This window comes from Lissotriton helveticus, chromosome 2_2 (genome assembly GCF_964261635.1).
Source record: "Lissotriton helveticus chromosome 2_2, aLisHel1.1, whole genome shotgun sequence".
Lineage (NCBI taxonomy): Eukaryota > Metazoa > Chordata > Amphibia > Caudata > Salamandridae > Lissotriton > Lissotriton helveticus.
Window position 1 is genome coordinate 8,054,798 of NC_136060.1, and position 16,336 is coordinate 8,071,133.

Sequence of the window (16,336 nt, forward strand, 5' to 3'; positions counted from 1 at the left end):
GTAATATGAAGGCCCATATTTATAATGTTTTCATGTGTTGCAGCAAGCCACTGCGCTGCACTGTGTGAAAGGGAAAGGGTAGGAGTGCATCATATTTAACAGTATACTTCACACTCAGTTCCTTTCCTAGTGCTGGTGCAGTTTTGGCTGCCGAGTGACAATACAGGCAAATTTGCATCATGGAGCAAGGGTGCCAGCACTGTAGGCAGGATTTGTGCAAGAAGGGAGACCTTCCTGCAGCAAAAAAACTTCAGAGCCATTTTTCTCTTTCTACATGTGCTGCAAAATGCAGCACATGTAGAACGAGGAACAAACATGGAGAAATAAAGATATTTCTCCTCGTTACACCTAACCTGGGGAGTCCTAGGATTTTGTTGCATTCCCAGGACTTGCCAGATGGTAAATCTCGAATGCACCACAATCCAGGAGTGGATGCATGGGAAGACCCATGGAACGCCTCCCTGGGGAAGACTAAAGCAAGGGAGCAACTTGCACTCCAGATTTATCAAGCCATTCAGGTCCATGCCATGTGGCCTTGCGTGGCTTGATAAATCTCACTTAGGTTTTGTATCGCCATTGTGTCCCTTTTCGTGGCGCAAGGGCAATGCAAAAACATAATAAATCAGCCCTATGTTTGAATTTGTACTCATAAATCAAGTCATTTGTGCATATTGCTTCGTTAAGCAAGCCCAGAAACTTGAACAATCTCAAAGGATCATCGTAAGGTAGCTATGCAAAATGTTATCACCAAACTCATACTTCTGGTTGCTGATATGTGGGTTCCTGGATATCCAGGGGCAGATTTATCAAAGTTTTGAGTTGCCTTTGCACCATGCTCGTTAATGTAAAGCCAATACAAACCTAGAGTAAATTAACCAATCCATGCAAGTCCACCTGCTTGGTAAATCTGGATTAACCCAAGGCAGCGAAAATTACTCTGCCTTAGGGAGGCATTCCATGGGTGGAGCATGGGTGCTCCCACGCTTCCACCCATGGATCTTGGTACATTGCCAGATTTACCATGAGTGGTAGACCTGAGAATTTGTCAAAATATTGCACCTTCCCTGGGGAGGTGTAACGGAGAGAAATAAACATATTTCTCCTTGTTTGTCCTCTATATATGTGTCAAAGGATTGTTATTGGGCAGAAAGATGTCCCTTCCAGCACAGAAATATTACTGCCTGCAATGTAGGTACCCTTGCCCTATCTCTGGCCGGCACCCAAAAGTACCCCAGAACAAAGAGAGGGCAGAAATGTGCCATATGTTGACAAATGTGGTGCATTCCTGCCCTCTCTCTTTCATGCAGCACAGTGCAGCAAGGCATCTTGCTGCGTTGGAAAAAGAGATGATAAAGATGGTCCCCCACTGCTTAACTGGAGCCAGTATGCGCCACCAATCTTTCCTCCAAAAACTTTGAGAAAGCAGGGAAGAAAAAGAACCTACAAGAGTGAGGTAACGGGTACTGTCTGGTGGTCATTGTATGTGCATAGCCAGTGTGTGCCTCTCCCTTTCTCACTCTCTGTGTAGAGATTTCTGTGTGTATGTGTGCATGCTTGAAAGAGTGAGACATATTATGAGTTCCTGTGAGCAATGCATTGAGCAGACTGACAAGGGGGAGAGGTGTGGCGCCGTGGCCAGGGCAACTGACGCTGGAATCTGGGGATCACGGTTCGATCCCCGGCTCCGGCGGCAGATTAGCCTAGCACCATGTGACTCTGGGCAATAGCTCTCTTAATCTTCCCGACGGCCCCCAGCGCCTAGAGACCCTTACGGGTGATTGTGCGCTTTACAAATGTGGACTTTACTTTACTTTACAAGCACCTGGATACACCTTTTGTAATAATACTGAGATAGTCATTGTTTTTCGCACCTACCTATCCACTAACATAATAATGCATTGTTGCATATACTCACTCATCCTCCCACTCACCAATCAAACAATCCATCCATCCACGGACTATTAGTGTGGCAATTCACCTGAAATCCGACTCAACCATCAACCCATCTACCAGTCCATCTAACCATGTGCACTGCTGGTGTCTGTGCTGTACTATTATGTAAGGTGCACATGCATTGCAGCTTCCGCTCTGTATTTGAAAAATGCATTTTAGAGAAGATCACACTACTGTGAATGGTGTATTTGGATCCTGTGTGCGAAAGTAGTCATTCTTCTGTGAGTTTTGTTACCCATACTGTGAGTTTGTGTGTGTCAGTGAAGCATAGAATACTCTTTTCACTACACAAATGTCAAGATGATTTGCATTGCCAATGCTTATTTATTGCAGTGTAAATTATTAATATTATCCACTTTCACGAATTAATCTTTGAGACTAAGCCCAGCAAACTACTATCTTGACCGAGGAATACCAGCAGTTTGAGACGGATCGTGATCAAATAAAGCATTGATACATTTTTTTTGATTGCCATAATATCAAATTAATTAATGACAGCGAGAACTTGCAAACATCAACATTTCTTTCACGGCATACTTTAGTGTCAGTCTTATTGGCTTGTTCATTAATTGACAATCACAAGTTATTCTTGTTAATTATTATGTGTTGTCTTACTATGCTTGGGCTAGATATTTAGTGCCATTAGCAATCTTCTGAGATTTGCAGGTTTACACTTGTCTAGTTCGAAACGAAAACAAATTGCATTGATTTTTTTTATCTCCAAGCACTTATAATAATACACGTTCATATGTATATATTACATATATTACATGTGTACATATTTATTATTTAAAACTACAAACATAGGCATAAGGATGGACACATCAAAATATATGCAATAAATGGTACCCAAGCAGTTATTTTTCAGCTTTTTAATTATGAGATTCAGCCTCCTTTCAATGATGTATCTCACATGATGTCATATATTTTTGTAATTTTGTAATTATTGTAAAAATGATATTATATGTATCAAAAGTGTGTTTCATGCAGTTTTGATTCCTAGAAAGCATGGAAATCTAGGAGAGAAAGATTTTCACCCATATTTTGCAGAGGTTTCTGCATTTTCTGAATGCAGAAAATACCAAGATGTAATCCTCAAAACATCTACACAGATTTTGCATTTCTAGATGCATCATGCACTCCTATATATCTCCTAGACATAGAAACCAGTATACAGGATGGAAAAACATCTTGCAAGTGCTGAAAGGAAGCAGGAAGAATGACAACTAATTAAGACATGGGCTAGAGAGAGAATGAGTTACAGCAGAAACAGATTAAGACAAATGAGTAGACCGGTAGAAGATGGAGGAAGGAGAAACTAGCAGTGCAGTAAATGACGAGGACAGAAATAAAAAGGGAGAAGCAGGGGCAGAAGAAAATGTTAAGCTCAGAGAAGTATGGAAGACATAACAAGAGCACTAGCTTCCGAGAAGAAATAGACAGGGAGGAGAAGGAGAGAATGTATTTTTACCTTTCTGCTATTGACAGTGACATGCCTGTTTAATTAACTACAAAATATATAATATAATGCACGGTATGCTTTTTTATTTATTCGACTCCAGCGGCTCGTTCAAGCAGAATTATAAATGTAAAACTTTAAGAAATGCATCCTTCACCGGACTAAATGCATACACATTTTGGAGCCCACCGTCTCTCACGTTTGCTTAATGTTGGAAGCCACCTTGAAAACATGTTTAAACTTGCACTAGGAAGAATCGTCCTCACAAATGCCTTTAAAAATGATGAGCGCAGAAAATGGCACGAGTCCTCTTCATTCGATGGTCAGTAATATAAATGGCCTGCCCATTACATATAAAGAAATTGTTCTCCTAAGGATGAGCTTAATAAATGGAAGACACCTGCAGTTTTTTGGATCCATCTGAAGCATTTCGTGTTTCTTGATTTGAGAACGTATCAAAAGTAAGACCAATAATACCGTATGCCATAGTATAGTTTTGCATATATCTAGCTCCAGCACTAAAAATGACCATACTGCGTGTATTAAACTGTTTAAAGTGACATCAAACAATAGATCATTCGATAAGATGAATCTTTTCAACCATACTTAAAGACTGGAACCTCTCATTAGACCCTAGGTGAGAATATGTATGTTAGTTATAATGCAAACCACATTGTCTTGAAAGGAATCTAGATTATGCACGGATTTAGAAATAATTACTCTCCTAAACATGCTCTTCGACATCTGAGAAGATTAATGGTTGAAATGAATTCTGAAATATTTTTTGAGTCTTGCACATTGTCTACGCGTCATTCACTGGAGCAAGTGACCCTCGGCGGATTCTTGGAGGCCGCCCACAGCAGCAGCCTGTCCCACAACATGCCTCAGTCATGTGTTTCAGATTTGTTAGCTTGACCTGGTCGCTCGAGTTGAGTCCTTTTATCGTTTTTCCAGAGTTCGCGATGAGCAGTGTCTATTTTGGCTCGCTTTGTATGAGTAGCCCACCTGCTGCTATCTCCAATTTGCTAAATATACTTCACTGAAACGCTATTAAAATATGTTATCTAAATTAGAACAATATGAAAAATCTTTCATATCAAGAATGGAGGGAGAATAAGCAGTACCCGAGGGAGAGTTCCAGAGTGCTCGCTCTTGGATACAAAGAGGGATGTTTTATAATGTTCTAGTTTGAATGTATGTTCTTGGTACAACTGTTTGAACAATAGAAAATGTTTTGCATTGGAGAAAAGGGCTGTGGAGAGAGAGCCACAGGGTTGAAGTGAGCAGACTGACACACAAAAGGTAAACTTGCTCTTTCAAAAAAGCCCTGGCTTACTCTTGCCAGCTTAGTTTAAATGTGAAATCAACAGCAGATTTAAGTAAAGTTAAGAAATAAACAATGTAAATGTCTACGCCATGTTAGTTACAAAGACAATAATATAATTAGACAAATGAATAAATGTGAATAAAAAGATGAGATGCCCCACATAAAGGCAAGTTCAGTATTATCCTGTGGGCAATGTAGACTACAGCTGGGAAGAAATTGATGATTGAAACTTTAGACTAAGAATATTTTGTGGCCAAGGATCAGCGCTGTAACTAGCTAGAATTAAGGGCCTCATTACAATGTTGGTCGGAAAGTATTCTGCCTGACTCCTTGTCAGAATCGGTTCCAACAGACTCGGGTTCGGAGAGTCCGACCGACTGATTACAGTATTTCCGAACAACGTTTACAAAGTCTCCCATTGACTTCAATGGGAGCCTATGTTCTGACCAACAACACAGGCTCCCATTGAAAAATGAGGTGGTTGTGGAAAATCTTGCACACTGTGGCGGGTGCCTGCCACACTGTGCATGGTTGTAAAGATGGGTCCCATGGGTACCCAAACGGGCCCCAAAAGGAGGACTCTGGGTGTAGGGGGGCCTGCTACAGGCCCCCAAAGTCAGTTTCTGACAGCTTTTTCATGTCGGATAGACTGATTCAGGAAGGCTTTCCAAATCCGACATCGTAATACGTCGGTCAGAAACACAGTCCATGGACCTGTACGATTCGGCTCCAACCGACTCGGAGTCTCCGAATGCCATTCAGAACCAAGTCAGAAAGATCAAACGGTTACTTTTCCTTCATAATCTGTCTTCTGAAATGTTTCAGAGTCAGTCGGAAACATGGGTTCCGACATGGGTTAGGAAAATCCAAATGTCGTTCGGCGCCTTTCCGACCGACATCGTAATAAGGCCCTAATTTGCACGTCTCCTCTAGCCTTAAAATACACATCAAAAATGTACAATCTGCAATAAAACTAAAAAGTTAAAGGTGGCTTGTTGTCCCTGTCATCCAAGAGTGAATTTGCTTTTCAGTCTAAAGTTTCTTCACGAGCTATGGTAGCACAGTAAGCCTGCTAAAAAAAATCCATACATCTTGTGAACAGGTTTCCTAGACTCATCTGTACTTTTATATATTGTGCTTCCGCACTCTTTTCATGATTTTATTTTAATATTAAAATGATTTTATATATAAATATATATTTATATATATGGTGTGTGCTGACCCCTCATCCTCCAGCCATCTAGCCATTTAATTTAATAAAACACTAACTGCTGCCACACTGTCTGCACTCTTAGAGTTGTACAACTTGTTTCTTTTACGAAAATACAATGCATGACGTTCTATTTAAACAAAATGTCATAATTCTTCCCCGTATTCTTTGACTTATTTAAGTAGATTCATTTATTTTACATGTTCACTTCATGTTCACGTTGTTAGATCATATACTTTTTTTTAGAGGACTTATGAGAACAAATATTCTGATTGGTCTAAGGCAAACATATCTAATTCAAACGAAGTATAAACATTTTAGACATTTTTTTTTATTTATCAACATGTTATTTAATTGGTCAGCCTGCTGCACCGGTTGTCTGAAAAGTTTAAATTAGTCTTTTCTCTCATTTTTAAACACGCCTTTGGAACTCAGTCAGGTTCATCTGTCTTTACAACTACATTTTAGAATCTCGTACGTGCTACACTGACCCTCTCGCTCAGGTAGTGACGTCCCAATACTAGCTTTTCTTCAAAAATGAACGTGTAATAACGCTAATAGTTTGCATGCCTAGTGAACATACGCATTTTTTTCATTACTCAGGAGGACTCTATGAAACTATTCAGTCCTGCATCCCTATCTGAGCAGTAAGCAATGGGAAGAAAAAAAAAGATTGTGTGATGTTGCTTTATGCTTAACATTTTGTAAGCATGTACACACTGCAATGTGTTCAATTTGTATTAATTCAGATAACTCTATCATTGTGGGTGTGTTAATAAGAGTTTTGGATCAATGCCACAGCGACTGTGCATGTATTAGACGGTGGTATCCTAGACCTCAGACTTTTCTGAGCTCCGAAATAATAAAAGAGAGTAATATACGGCGATTTTAGACATTTTAGACATTGTTTATCACCTTTTTTAACATATGCAGCCTTTCTGAATTTGAAATATGTCATATTAACCCAGCATTTTTGTCAGGGCAGTGAAAGGACTGTCACCTCCCGTTGTGCAGTGTTGCCTGATTCCTCCCACAGCTATCAGGGGAAAAAGTCACTCACTCGGACGCACGTAACACAGCAAAACAGAAAAAAAACACAACTAATACTGGCCCTAAAATGTAAATATTTTCTAGGAAACGTATTGTAGGGAATGAATGTGGGTATCTTCTTATTTGGTACTAAAAATGCCTGATTTATAAGGATAGGCAAATTGGGGCCAAATCACTAAGCTTAATCCATGCAGAGGTCTGGAAAAGGTGTAAAATATAAAAGATGTAAAATATGAATCCACAGGGTGTTTCATGCATGCCATAAGCAGGACCTCCTTTGCATGGTGTGATCAACGCATGGACATAAAATACATGTGTAACTCTGAATTTAGAGGGTAATTTACCAAAGGCCTGCGCCACCGGAGCGTCACTTTTTTTACGCTCTGATGGCACAGGCCTCTCAATCATATCTATGTGGCGCCACAAAGCTGCCTTCCATGGCTTTTGCATGATCTCATACATATGGAGTAAGGCAAGGCAGTGCAAAACACTGCGTTGCCTCACTCTGTTTCAAGGAGGAGTTCCATGGGCGTTGCGGTGGATGTTCCCACACAACACCCATATATTTTAACGCTGCCCCAGAATTGCAAAATCACGTAAACCTGGGGCAGCACAAAACTTTACGCCTCACTAGATCAGGCATAACAAGGAGAAAATGTTTAATTTCTACTCGTTTTTCCCTCTTTCCATGTGTGCTGCATTTTGCAACATGCATAGAACGAGGAAAACACCTTCATAGCTTGATTTGTGCAGGAAGGAGCCCTGTGCTGCACATAAACATTCCTGCCAATAATGCTGAAACCCTTGCACCATGGTGCAAGGGGGCCTGCGTAGGTGCTAGGCACCAAATTGCGTGCCAGCACTGTCAAAAGGACAGGAATGCACCGTAGACATAAATACAGTGCATTCATGTCCTTTTAAATTGCTGTAGGGTACTGCAGCCAAAATACTTGCAGCGCTACCCTATGCCTGTTTTTTTTAAATATGCCCCTTAGGCACAGGCAGACATGCCCTGGATTCCCACTTCATTCCTGACAGTAGCCACGTTCTGGAAAAGGCTTAACACCATACTGGTAACAAGTTTATGGGCTTATTTATGAGAGCCCTGCAACACTTTTGCACTATGTAAAGTGGGACATGCATGACGCAGGGCTCTCGTTTCAATTTATAAAGCCACGCAAAGCTACCCTGTATGACTTTGGGTGGCCTCATAAATCATGAGTGAGGCGACTCAGCGCAAATTGCTGCCTTACGCCAAAATCCCATTAATGAGGTTTTTAGATTCTGATACTCTTTTGGGAAACAGTGGGCGTTTCCCGGAGAGTGTTAAAGCACTTTTTAGGGAAATTCAGTTTTAAAGGGCTAACATTTATACAACTGTGTAGTTATTCCTCATCATGTTCCCTACATTAATCAAGCTTATTATCTAAATAACATGAGAATGGTTCAGGTGCAAATGGTAAAGAAGGCCATCTTTTACCACCAGCTCTGAGCAGTCATTGCATGTAGGCCTGGACAAGGGTTGAGAAGGTAAGGTAAGGGGAAAAAAGGTGTCCTGGCAAGGGGAGTGTTGGACCTGTCCCTTTTTTCTGGGTTATCCCCAAAACGTTTGCCTCCCTCCTGTATTTTTCTGACCTGGACTGGAAACAAGCATCCTGGGATATCATCCCTCATCAGCCAGGTCATCATTTATTCTTTTTGCTTTTAGAAAGTTGGCATTTTCATGCTTTCGTCATTTTGTGCCTCTGCTTGTCTCTGAATTCTCCTCTAGGTCAGGATGACATTTTGGCTGTTTGTGTATTCACTGTAGACAGTCACACAAAGGGAGCTAAGGTGTGCCCTGCATATCCTGATGGACCGTCACCAGGCTGATGGGATCTAGGGTGGTGTGAGGAGTTGCTACTGACACCTGAATAGGGCTGTGCCTGTCCTGACACAAAGAGTCTCCACCCCTGTAGGGTATCTATAGCCAGGGCAAGGTAAGGTAGAGTCTTGTGCACTAGAAAGACTATTCTTTTAAGTTTGCCTACTTCAAAGGCTGAGTTGGGTATAAGCACTTGGACATGTCACACTGTCGTGCAGGCCTCAGCCAGACCCGCTAGTGCAAGGGGTTCGCCCTTCTGCGCACGAAGTCCTCAGACCCAAAGGAAAAAGTTGGCACGGAAACTGGAATTGCAAAACATAGAATTTATTATACTTCATGAAGTGGTGCTAAAGTTCAACCAGTACCCTTCGGCACTGCGAGAAGTAGCACAAAGGGCTGCCGGACACATGGTTTATTTATACCCACACAGGGGCTCAAAGAAGGCAGTACAAAGCACAAGAGCACATTTTATGCCCATACAAGGCAATATCGAGAGGCACAATCGATCAGTGGGAGGAGTTAACAGTCTTGGGGTCTCGGCTAACACATTCCAATCCAGGGCTAATCATTGGCAGATGTGGACCCTAACGGTCAGCAGCGAAACACAGAGATGCTATTATTAGCCTGTTGCCGGGCAGATTCAAAGGCCATGAGCAGAAAGATAGGACAACGCACATGGTCGGCACGAGGCAGCATATGGCAGACAAAATGGCTGCCGCAAATCCAAAATGGATGCTCCAAATGTCAAGATAACAGTTAGAACTCGGATGTCTTTTGCTAACGCTCAACCTAATCACTGCCAAACTACAACAACACCATACAATCAGAACTTTTCTGGGATGAGGACATTTTGCCAGTAGGAAGAGCTGTACAAAAGGGGGTGGTGATGGACGGAGCATCTGAATCAATCAAACACTCACACCCAGTCAAAAGATCTGGGTTTAATCCACCACTGTTCTTTAGCCCACTCTGCCACCCCAGTTCAGACATGGCTATATGCAAATCAGTCTGACCCTGTGCCTCATGGGAACAGTCCAGCCCGAACTGCCAAGCCATGTCTTCCTTGGACCGGAAACAAGCTTCCGAGGACCGGTTTCTGGCATTACAGCCGTCTTCAGCCCGGCTTGCTTGAATCCAGTAGCAAAGTGAGCAAGGGACTCACGTCTGAGCATACCCTGCCACACTTATGGCGGCCAAAAGCGGTACAAAAGGGGATGGTGATGGACGGAGCATCTGAATCAATCAAACACTCACACCCAGTCAAAAGATCTGGGTTTAATCCACCACCGTTCTTTAGCCCACTCTGCCACCCCAGTTCAGACATGGCTATATGCAAATCAGTCTGACCCTGTGCCTCATGGGAACAGTCCAGCCCGAACCGCCAAGCCATGTCTTCCCTGGACCGGAAACAAGCTTTGAGGACCGGTTTCTGGCATTACAGCCGTCTTCAGCCCGGCTTGCTTGAATCCAGTGGCAAAGTGAGCAAGGGACTCACGTCTGAGCATACCCTGCCACACTTATGGCGGCCAAAAGCGGTACAAAAGGGGGTGGTGATGGACGGAGCATCTGAATCAATCAAACACTCACACCCAGTCAAAAGATCTGGGTTTAATCCACCACCGTTCTTTAGCCCACTCTGCCACCCCAGTTCAGACATGGCTATATGCAAATCAGTCTGACCCTGTGCCTCATGGGAACAGTCCAGCCCGAACTGCCAAGCCATGTCTTCCCTGGACCGGAAACAAGCTTCCGAGGACCTGTTTCTGGCATTACAGCCGTCTTCAGCCCGGCTTGCTTGAATCCAGTGGCAAAGTGAGCAAGGGACTCACGTCTGAGCATACCCTGCCACACTTATGGCGGCCAAAGCGGTACAAAAGGGGGTGGTGATGGACGGAGAATCTGAAAAAGTTGGCACGGAAACTGGAATTGCAAAACATAGAATTTATTATACTTCATGAAGTGGTGCTAAAGTTCAACCAGTACCCTTCGGCACTGCGAGAAGTAGCACAAAGGGCTACCAGACACATGGTTTATTTATACCCACACAGGGGCTCAAAGAAGGCGGTACAAAGCACAAGAGCACATTTTATGCCCATACAAGGCAATATCGAGAGGTACAATCGATCAGTGGGAGGAGTTAACAGTCTTGGGGTCTCGGCTAACACGTTCCAATCCAGGGCTAATCATTGACAGATGTGGACCCTAACGGTCAGCAGCGAAACACAGATATGCTATTATTAGCCTGTTGCCGGGCAGATTCAAAGGCCATGAGCAGAAAGATAGGACAACGCACATGGTCGGCACGAGGCAGCATATGGCAGACAAAATGGCTGCCGCAAATCCAAAATGGATGCTCCAAATGTCAAGATAACAGTTAGAACTCGGATGTCTTTTGCTAACGCTCAACCTAATCGCTGCCAAACTACAACAACACCATACAATCAGAACTTTTCTGGGATGAGGACATTTTGCCAGTAGGAAGAGCTGGATAGCTGTCAGGATGGATTGACACTCTGCTATTTGCTTTGCTGTGTTGGCCTGCTGCTTCTGTACTGGGAGTGTAAGGACTGGACTTTGCTTTCTACATCCTGCTTCCAAGGTTCTCCAAGGGCTTTAGTTGAGTGTGCCTCCTCTTAAGAAGTCTCAGGGTCATCAAAGACATCACCTGTAACCCATGAGCCACTCTGCTAAGGAATCCTAATTGCCAAGTAGGGTCAATTCCTGTTCTCTGGTCATTGGAAGTTAGTTTGGGGTGCTACTAAGCAGAAAAAAGGCATCAAAGCAGATCAACTTTTGAACTGGGTCCATCTGCAACTCTGATGCCTTGCCGCTACCTGCACCAGAGCAATGGTCCTGCTATGTACGAAGCGGAATTTACATCACAGGCTCCAACGACGATGCAGCACCTCTGAAACTCCACGACTACACGAGTCTTGAGCACCGCACCACCAAAGTCCGTGGCATACCACTCCAATGCTAGTGGCCTGGTCCAACAAAGAGACCGCGGAATCCGAAGCCCCGTGGCTTGACTCTCAAAACCTCATTCATGACTCTCCACAGTAAGTAACAGAGGTAATGCACTGGCAACCACAGCATCACCTCCCCTGCAGCAGTAAGGAACTGACGCATCACCTCCCCTTCCTGGCAGTAAGGAACCGATGTATCTCCTCCCCTGCAACAGTAAGGAACCAACGTCTAACCGGCCTGCATGAAGCCTCACCTCGTCTGTGCTTTGCATCGTCTTTATTTTTCACAGCACCACCAAGGTACTGTACTGGGGTCTTCCCGACTCCGTAACTGGGCCTCACTCCATCAAGGTCAGGCTAACCTTGTGGAGTCGTCGACTGCGACCCAAATAGCCCTGGTTGGAGCTATTTTTTGATTTCTAATAGTTATACTTGATTTAATCTGTAAAAAGTGATATCTTGAATTGTGTATGTTGGATTATTGTGGTATTGGTCTTGTTTGTTTCAGATAAATATTGGCTATTTTTCTAACCTGGTGTGGAATCCCTTTGTAGAGTTTTCACTGTGTTGTAGAGTGTGTGTGTGTATGTGTATGTGTGTACAAATACTTTAAACATTGCCTCTGGGACAAGCTTGACTGATTCTGCCAAGCTACCGCTGGGGGAGGGAGGAGGGGGAGTAAAAGAGGGGTTATCTTAGATATGTACATTTCTTACCCTGACAGGAGTGGTACTTTCTGTCTGGCTTAGGTGCATGCCCTAGTCAACCAGAAGCATAATTTCTAACAGTGAGTTTGCCCAAAAAAGTTGCAGACAAAGCATCAAGTGTTTTTTTGATTGACTTGTTTTTCTGATTGTGGTCGTGCAGAGAGCAATTCCCAGCTGGGTTTCTTACACCAGCCCTCATTAAAAGTTGGGTAGAGAAGAATTCCCAGTGGTACCTCTCCACCAAGCTAGTAATGAGGGCCGGTGTAAGAAACTGTACATTATTTTCGCAATTTTGCAGCATTGGGTACAAAATGCTTTCGCATTAAAAAATATTTTTAAAATATAGGGATTTGCACAATCTAAATCAATTAAATTCCTCAATTTTCCTAACCCTATGAATATTAACTAAACTAATATATAAAGTATGCACAAATATTGTAAAGGGCATGCATGTGTATTCACAAGCACATTATGAAAAAAGTAGGTTAACCATTTGCAGAATGGAAATACATGTAAAGCATTTACATATCAATGTGCGTTTTCACTTTTCTGACTAGGCCCTATTGCTTTATTGTGCACAACATGCATATTTTTTTCATTCTATGGGCCTCTAATGATGATGTGTGTACCATATGCCATTCAATTAAAGAAATTGGATGTAGTAAATCATTACATGATGTTTTTGGTCCACACTATAGTCATTTATAATGCATTTTTCACATCTACGTTAGAGCTAGGTGCACAAGACTTGTTTTACATTCAACAAGGAGTCGATTGACATGGTTTTGGTGCAACATACTCTCGTGGTACTCCTGACCACAAAAGTAGTCCAGGAGTAAACAGGGAGCACTCGTGGCTTAAGCCTGAAGTTAAATCCTGAGTAACCTTGGGGTTTTATAAAATAAAATCACTCGTACTCATACACCTTTGTCTTTACTCATACAACAGTCTTTATTTTTTTGGGTTCTGAATGTGCATTTCCATTTGCAACATGATTCACTCTTGCTTAATACTAGACCAGTTTGGTCTGATACTAGATGTAAGCAAATACATGGAACGGTCTGATTCACAGACTGGTCTAGGTGAAGGTATTGTCAGGTTTTAGGACCTGGGCCGGGCGCGTGTGCAATGCGCGCTGCGCAGGAACTCACACGGACGCTTACTTTGGTCTACGCGTGGTCCCCCTTAACTCGAGGCCACGCCTTCTTTATTTATTTACTATACGCGGCGTCAGTGCGACACCGCGTATGCGCACGCCTACGTGCACCAGAATGCTAGACTGCAAACCTGCAGTCTTTCAACATTACATTCCTTTCAACCTTTAATAGAAAAACTAACATTCGCAGTAATGTGGCGGCACTAAATATATCGGAATCAGCAATAACAAATGTTCACGGCCGTCCGGCCAGTTACCAGTCTCTGGGTTTTGCCGTCCTCATTCAGCCCACCGCATAGTCCGCCAACTGTGAGGAGGGGGCTGGGTTCTTCCTCAGTCCGTAGCCTGCCACCTCACCACGGAACAGCACTCTCCTAGGGGGCTCATTGCTGGGGGCTCTGACAGCCAGGGGTCCCGTGGGGCTCCGAGAGTTGGCAGTCTTCGGCGTCTCAGGGGCTCATGGCTCTCCTGCTGGGCTGCTGTTCCAGTCATGGCCTGCGCTTTCGGGAGGGCTCTCGTTCATTTCGGATCGACTGGGTGATTCCTCATGACTTTCAGGGCCAGGCGGGTCTTCCACTGGACTAACTGCTTTTTTGAAGAATGAGACATTCCTAGTGACTGTTTCTCCTCCTCGCTGAGCGGTAATCATTGTCCCGTTGCGGCCCGTGACTGTCCACGGCCGTGGTTCATAAGGGAGTCTGAACTTACTCCCGGGATACCTGTCTCTTACATAGACCCAGTCATTCTCCTCGATAGATGATTCTTTGGATTTCCGCCTGAAGCTGGCGTAGTCATTCGATCTCTTCCTGTTGGACAATGTCCTCCACGAGTCTGCCTTGTTAGGGCTCCAGGTGTGGTGACTGGGGAGAGTGTCTCGAATTATACGTCCCATGGTGGATGGGCCGGGGGCTGCTTCCGTGGTGCGGTGCGGTGTGAGCCTGTACTCCCGGAGGAATGAGTATATTTCCTTTTCCAATGAGGCTCCTTCGGCATGGGCAATTCGGATGGTCTTGTTTAAGGTGCGCATTAACCTTTCCACCTCTCCGTTTGCTTGCGGCCACCGGGGTGTCACTTTCCTGTGTTGTATTCCCCATTCTGCGAGATAGTCCGCAAATTCTTGCCCCTGGAAGGGGGATCCATTGTCAGTCTTGACCCGTTCGAAAATGCTATGGGTTGCAATGGTCTTCTCAAATTTAGCGATGACTTCTTTGGCTGTGAGGGACGCCACAATTTCCACTTCGGGGTATTTTGTGTAGTCATCCATGATGACCAGCATGTGTCTCCCATCTGGTGGGTGACCAAAGTCGGCACTCACGTGTTCCCAGGGCTTTCGTGGGTCGTCTTCGGTGATGACCGGGGGTGGGCTATCTGGTGGTCCTACTGCCTGGCACCATTGGCACTCTTTGATGGCTCGTTCAACTTGGGAATCCATGTCTGGAAACCATATCTTCGCGCGAAGCCTGCTCTTCGTCTTTACCATTCCTTGGTGCCCTCGGTGAGCGAGAGTGATGGCTTGATGGGTGAGACTTGAAGGCATCACGATTCTGGGTCCCCTTAACACAGACCCCTGACTGTCCACTGATAGTTCCTCCTTGACTCTCATTAGCGCTTCCAACGCCTTTTTAGCCTGCGGTGTTCTTTTGCTCAAAGATGCTTGGAGTGTCTTCCAGTCATTGGTGCGTATAGCGTTCGCGATGAGCTGAGAGACCCCATCGTTTCTGGTTGCCTCGATGATCATGTCCAGACTCATGGGTAGGGGCCTTGACCTCTCAACTACGGCGTTCACATAAGCCTCAGTATCCTCGGCGTCTTCCTTTTCTCCAGTGGTAGCGGCCCGTGGGTGCCTAGAGAGATAGTCTGCCGGGTTGGTAGCTCCTGGTTTGAATTCTAGCTGGTAGTCGTATTCCTGTAGCTGTAGTATCCATTTTTCTATCCTGGGGGGTGGTTTGGATACCGACCCTCGGAACAGCGGAATCAGGGGCTTATGGTCCGTGGAGACGGTAAATGGGTGACCATACACATACACGTGGAAATGTCTGCACGCCCAGTGGATCGCTATGGCTTCTCTCTCGATTTGGGAGTATCTTTGTTCCGTCTCGGTTAGGTACCTGCTTGCATAGGCGATCGGCGCCCAGTCGTCTTCCCCCTGACGTTGTGTTAGGACAGCCCCTAGGCCAAATGGACTGGCGTCAACGGCAATGTTGGTGCGTTTGGCTGGGTCGAAGTAGGAGAGTGTTTTCTCTGCTGACAGGGCTGCCTTGGTGTTGCGAAATGCGTCATTTTGTTCTTCGCCCCACTGCCAGGGTGTGGTTGACTTCGTGAGCTCTCGGAGAGGCCGGGTGAGGTTGGATAGGTCCGGGATAAATCTTCCGCAGAAGTTGACCATTCCTAGAAAACTTCGCACTTCGGATATGTCCGTTGGGGCAGGAGCTGCCTGCACATCCTTGACTTTGTCGGGGTCGGGCGCGATTCCTTTGTCGGAGAATGTGTATCCAAAAAAGCTGATTGTATTTTGGAGAAACTGGCACTTCTCTCGGTGCAAGGTGAGGCCAGAGTCTTTGATTCTCTTCAGTACTCCTCTCAACCTTTGGTGGTGTTCTTCCACAGATTGTAGACAAAAACAATTCCCAACAGGTATTATGTA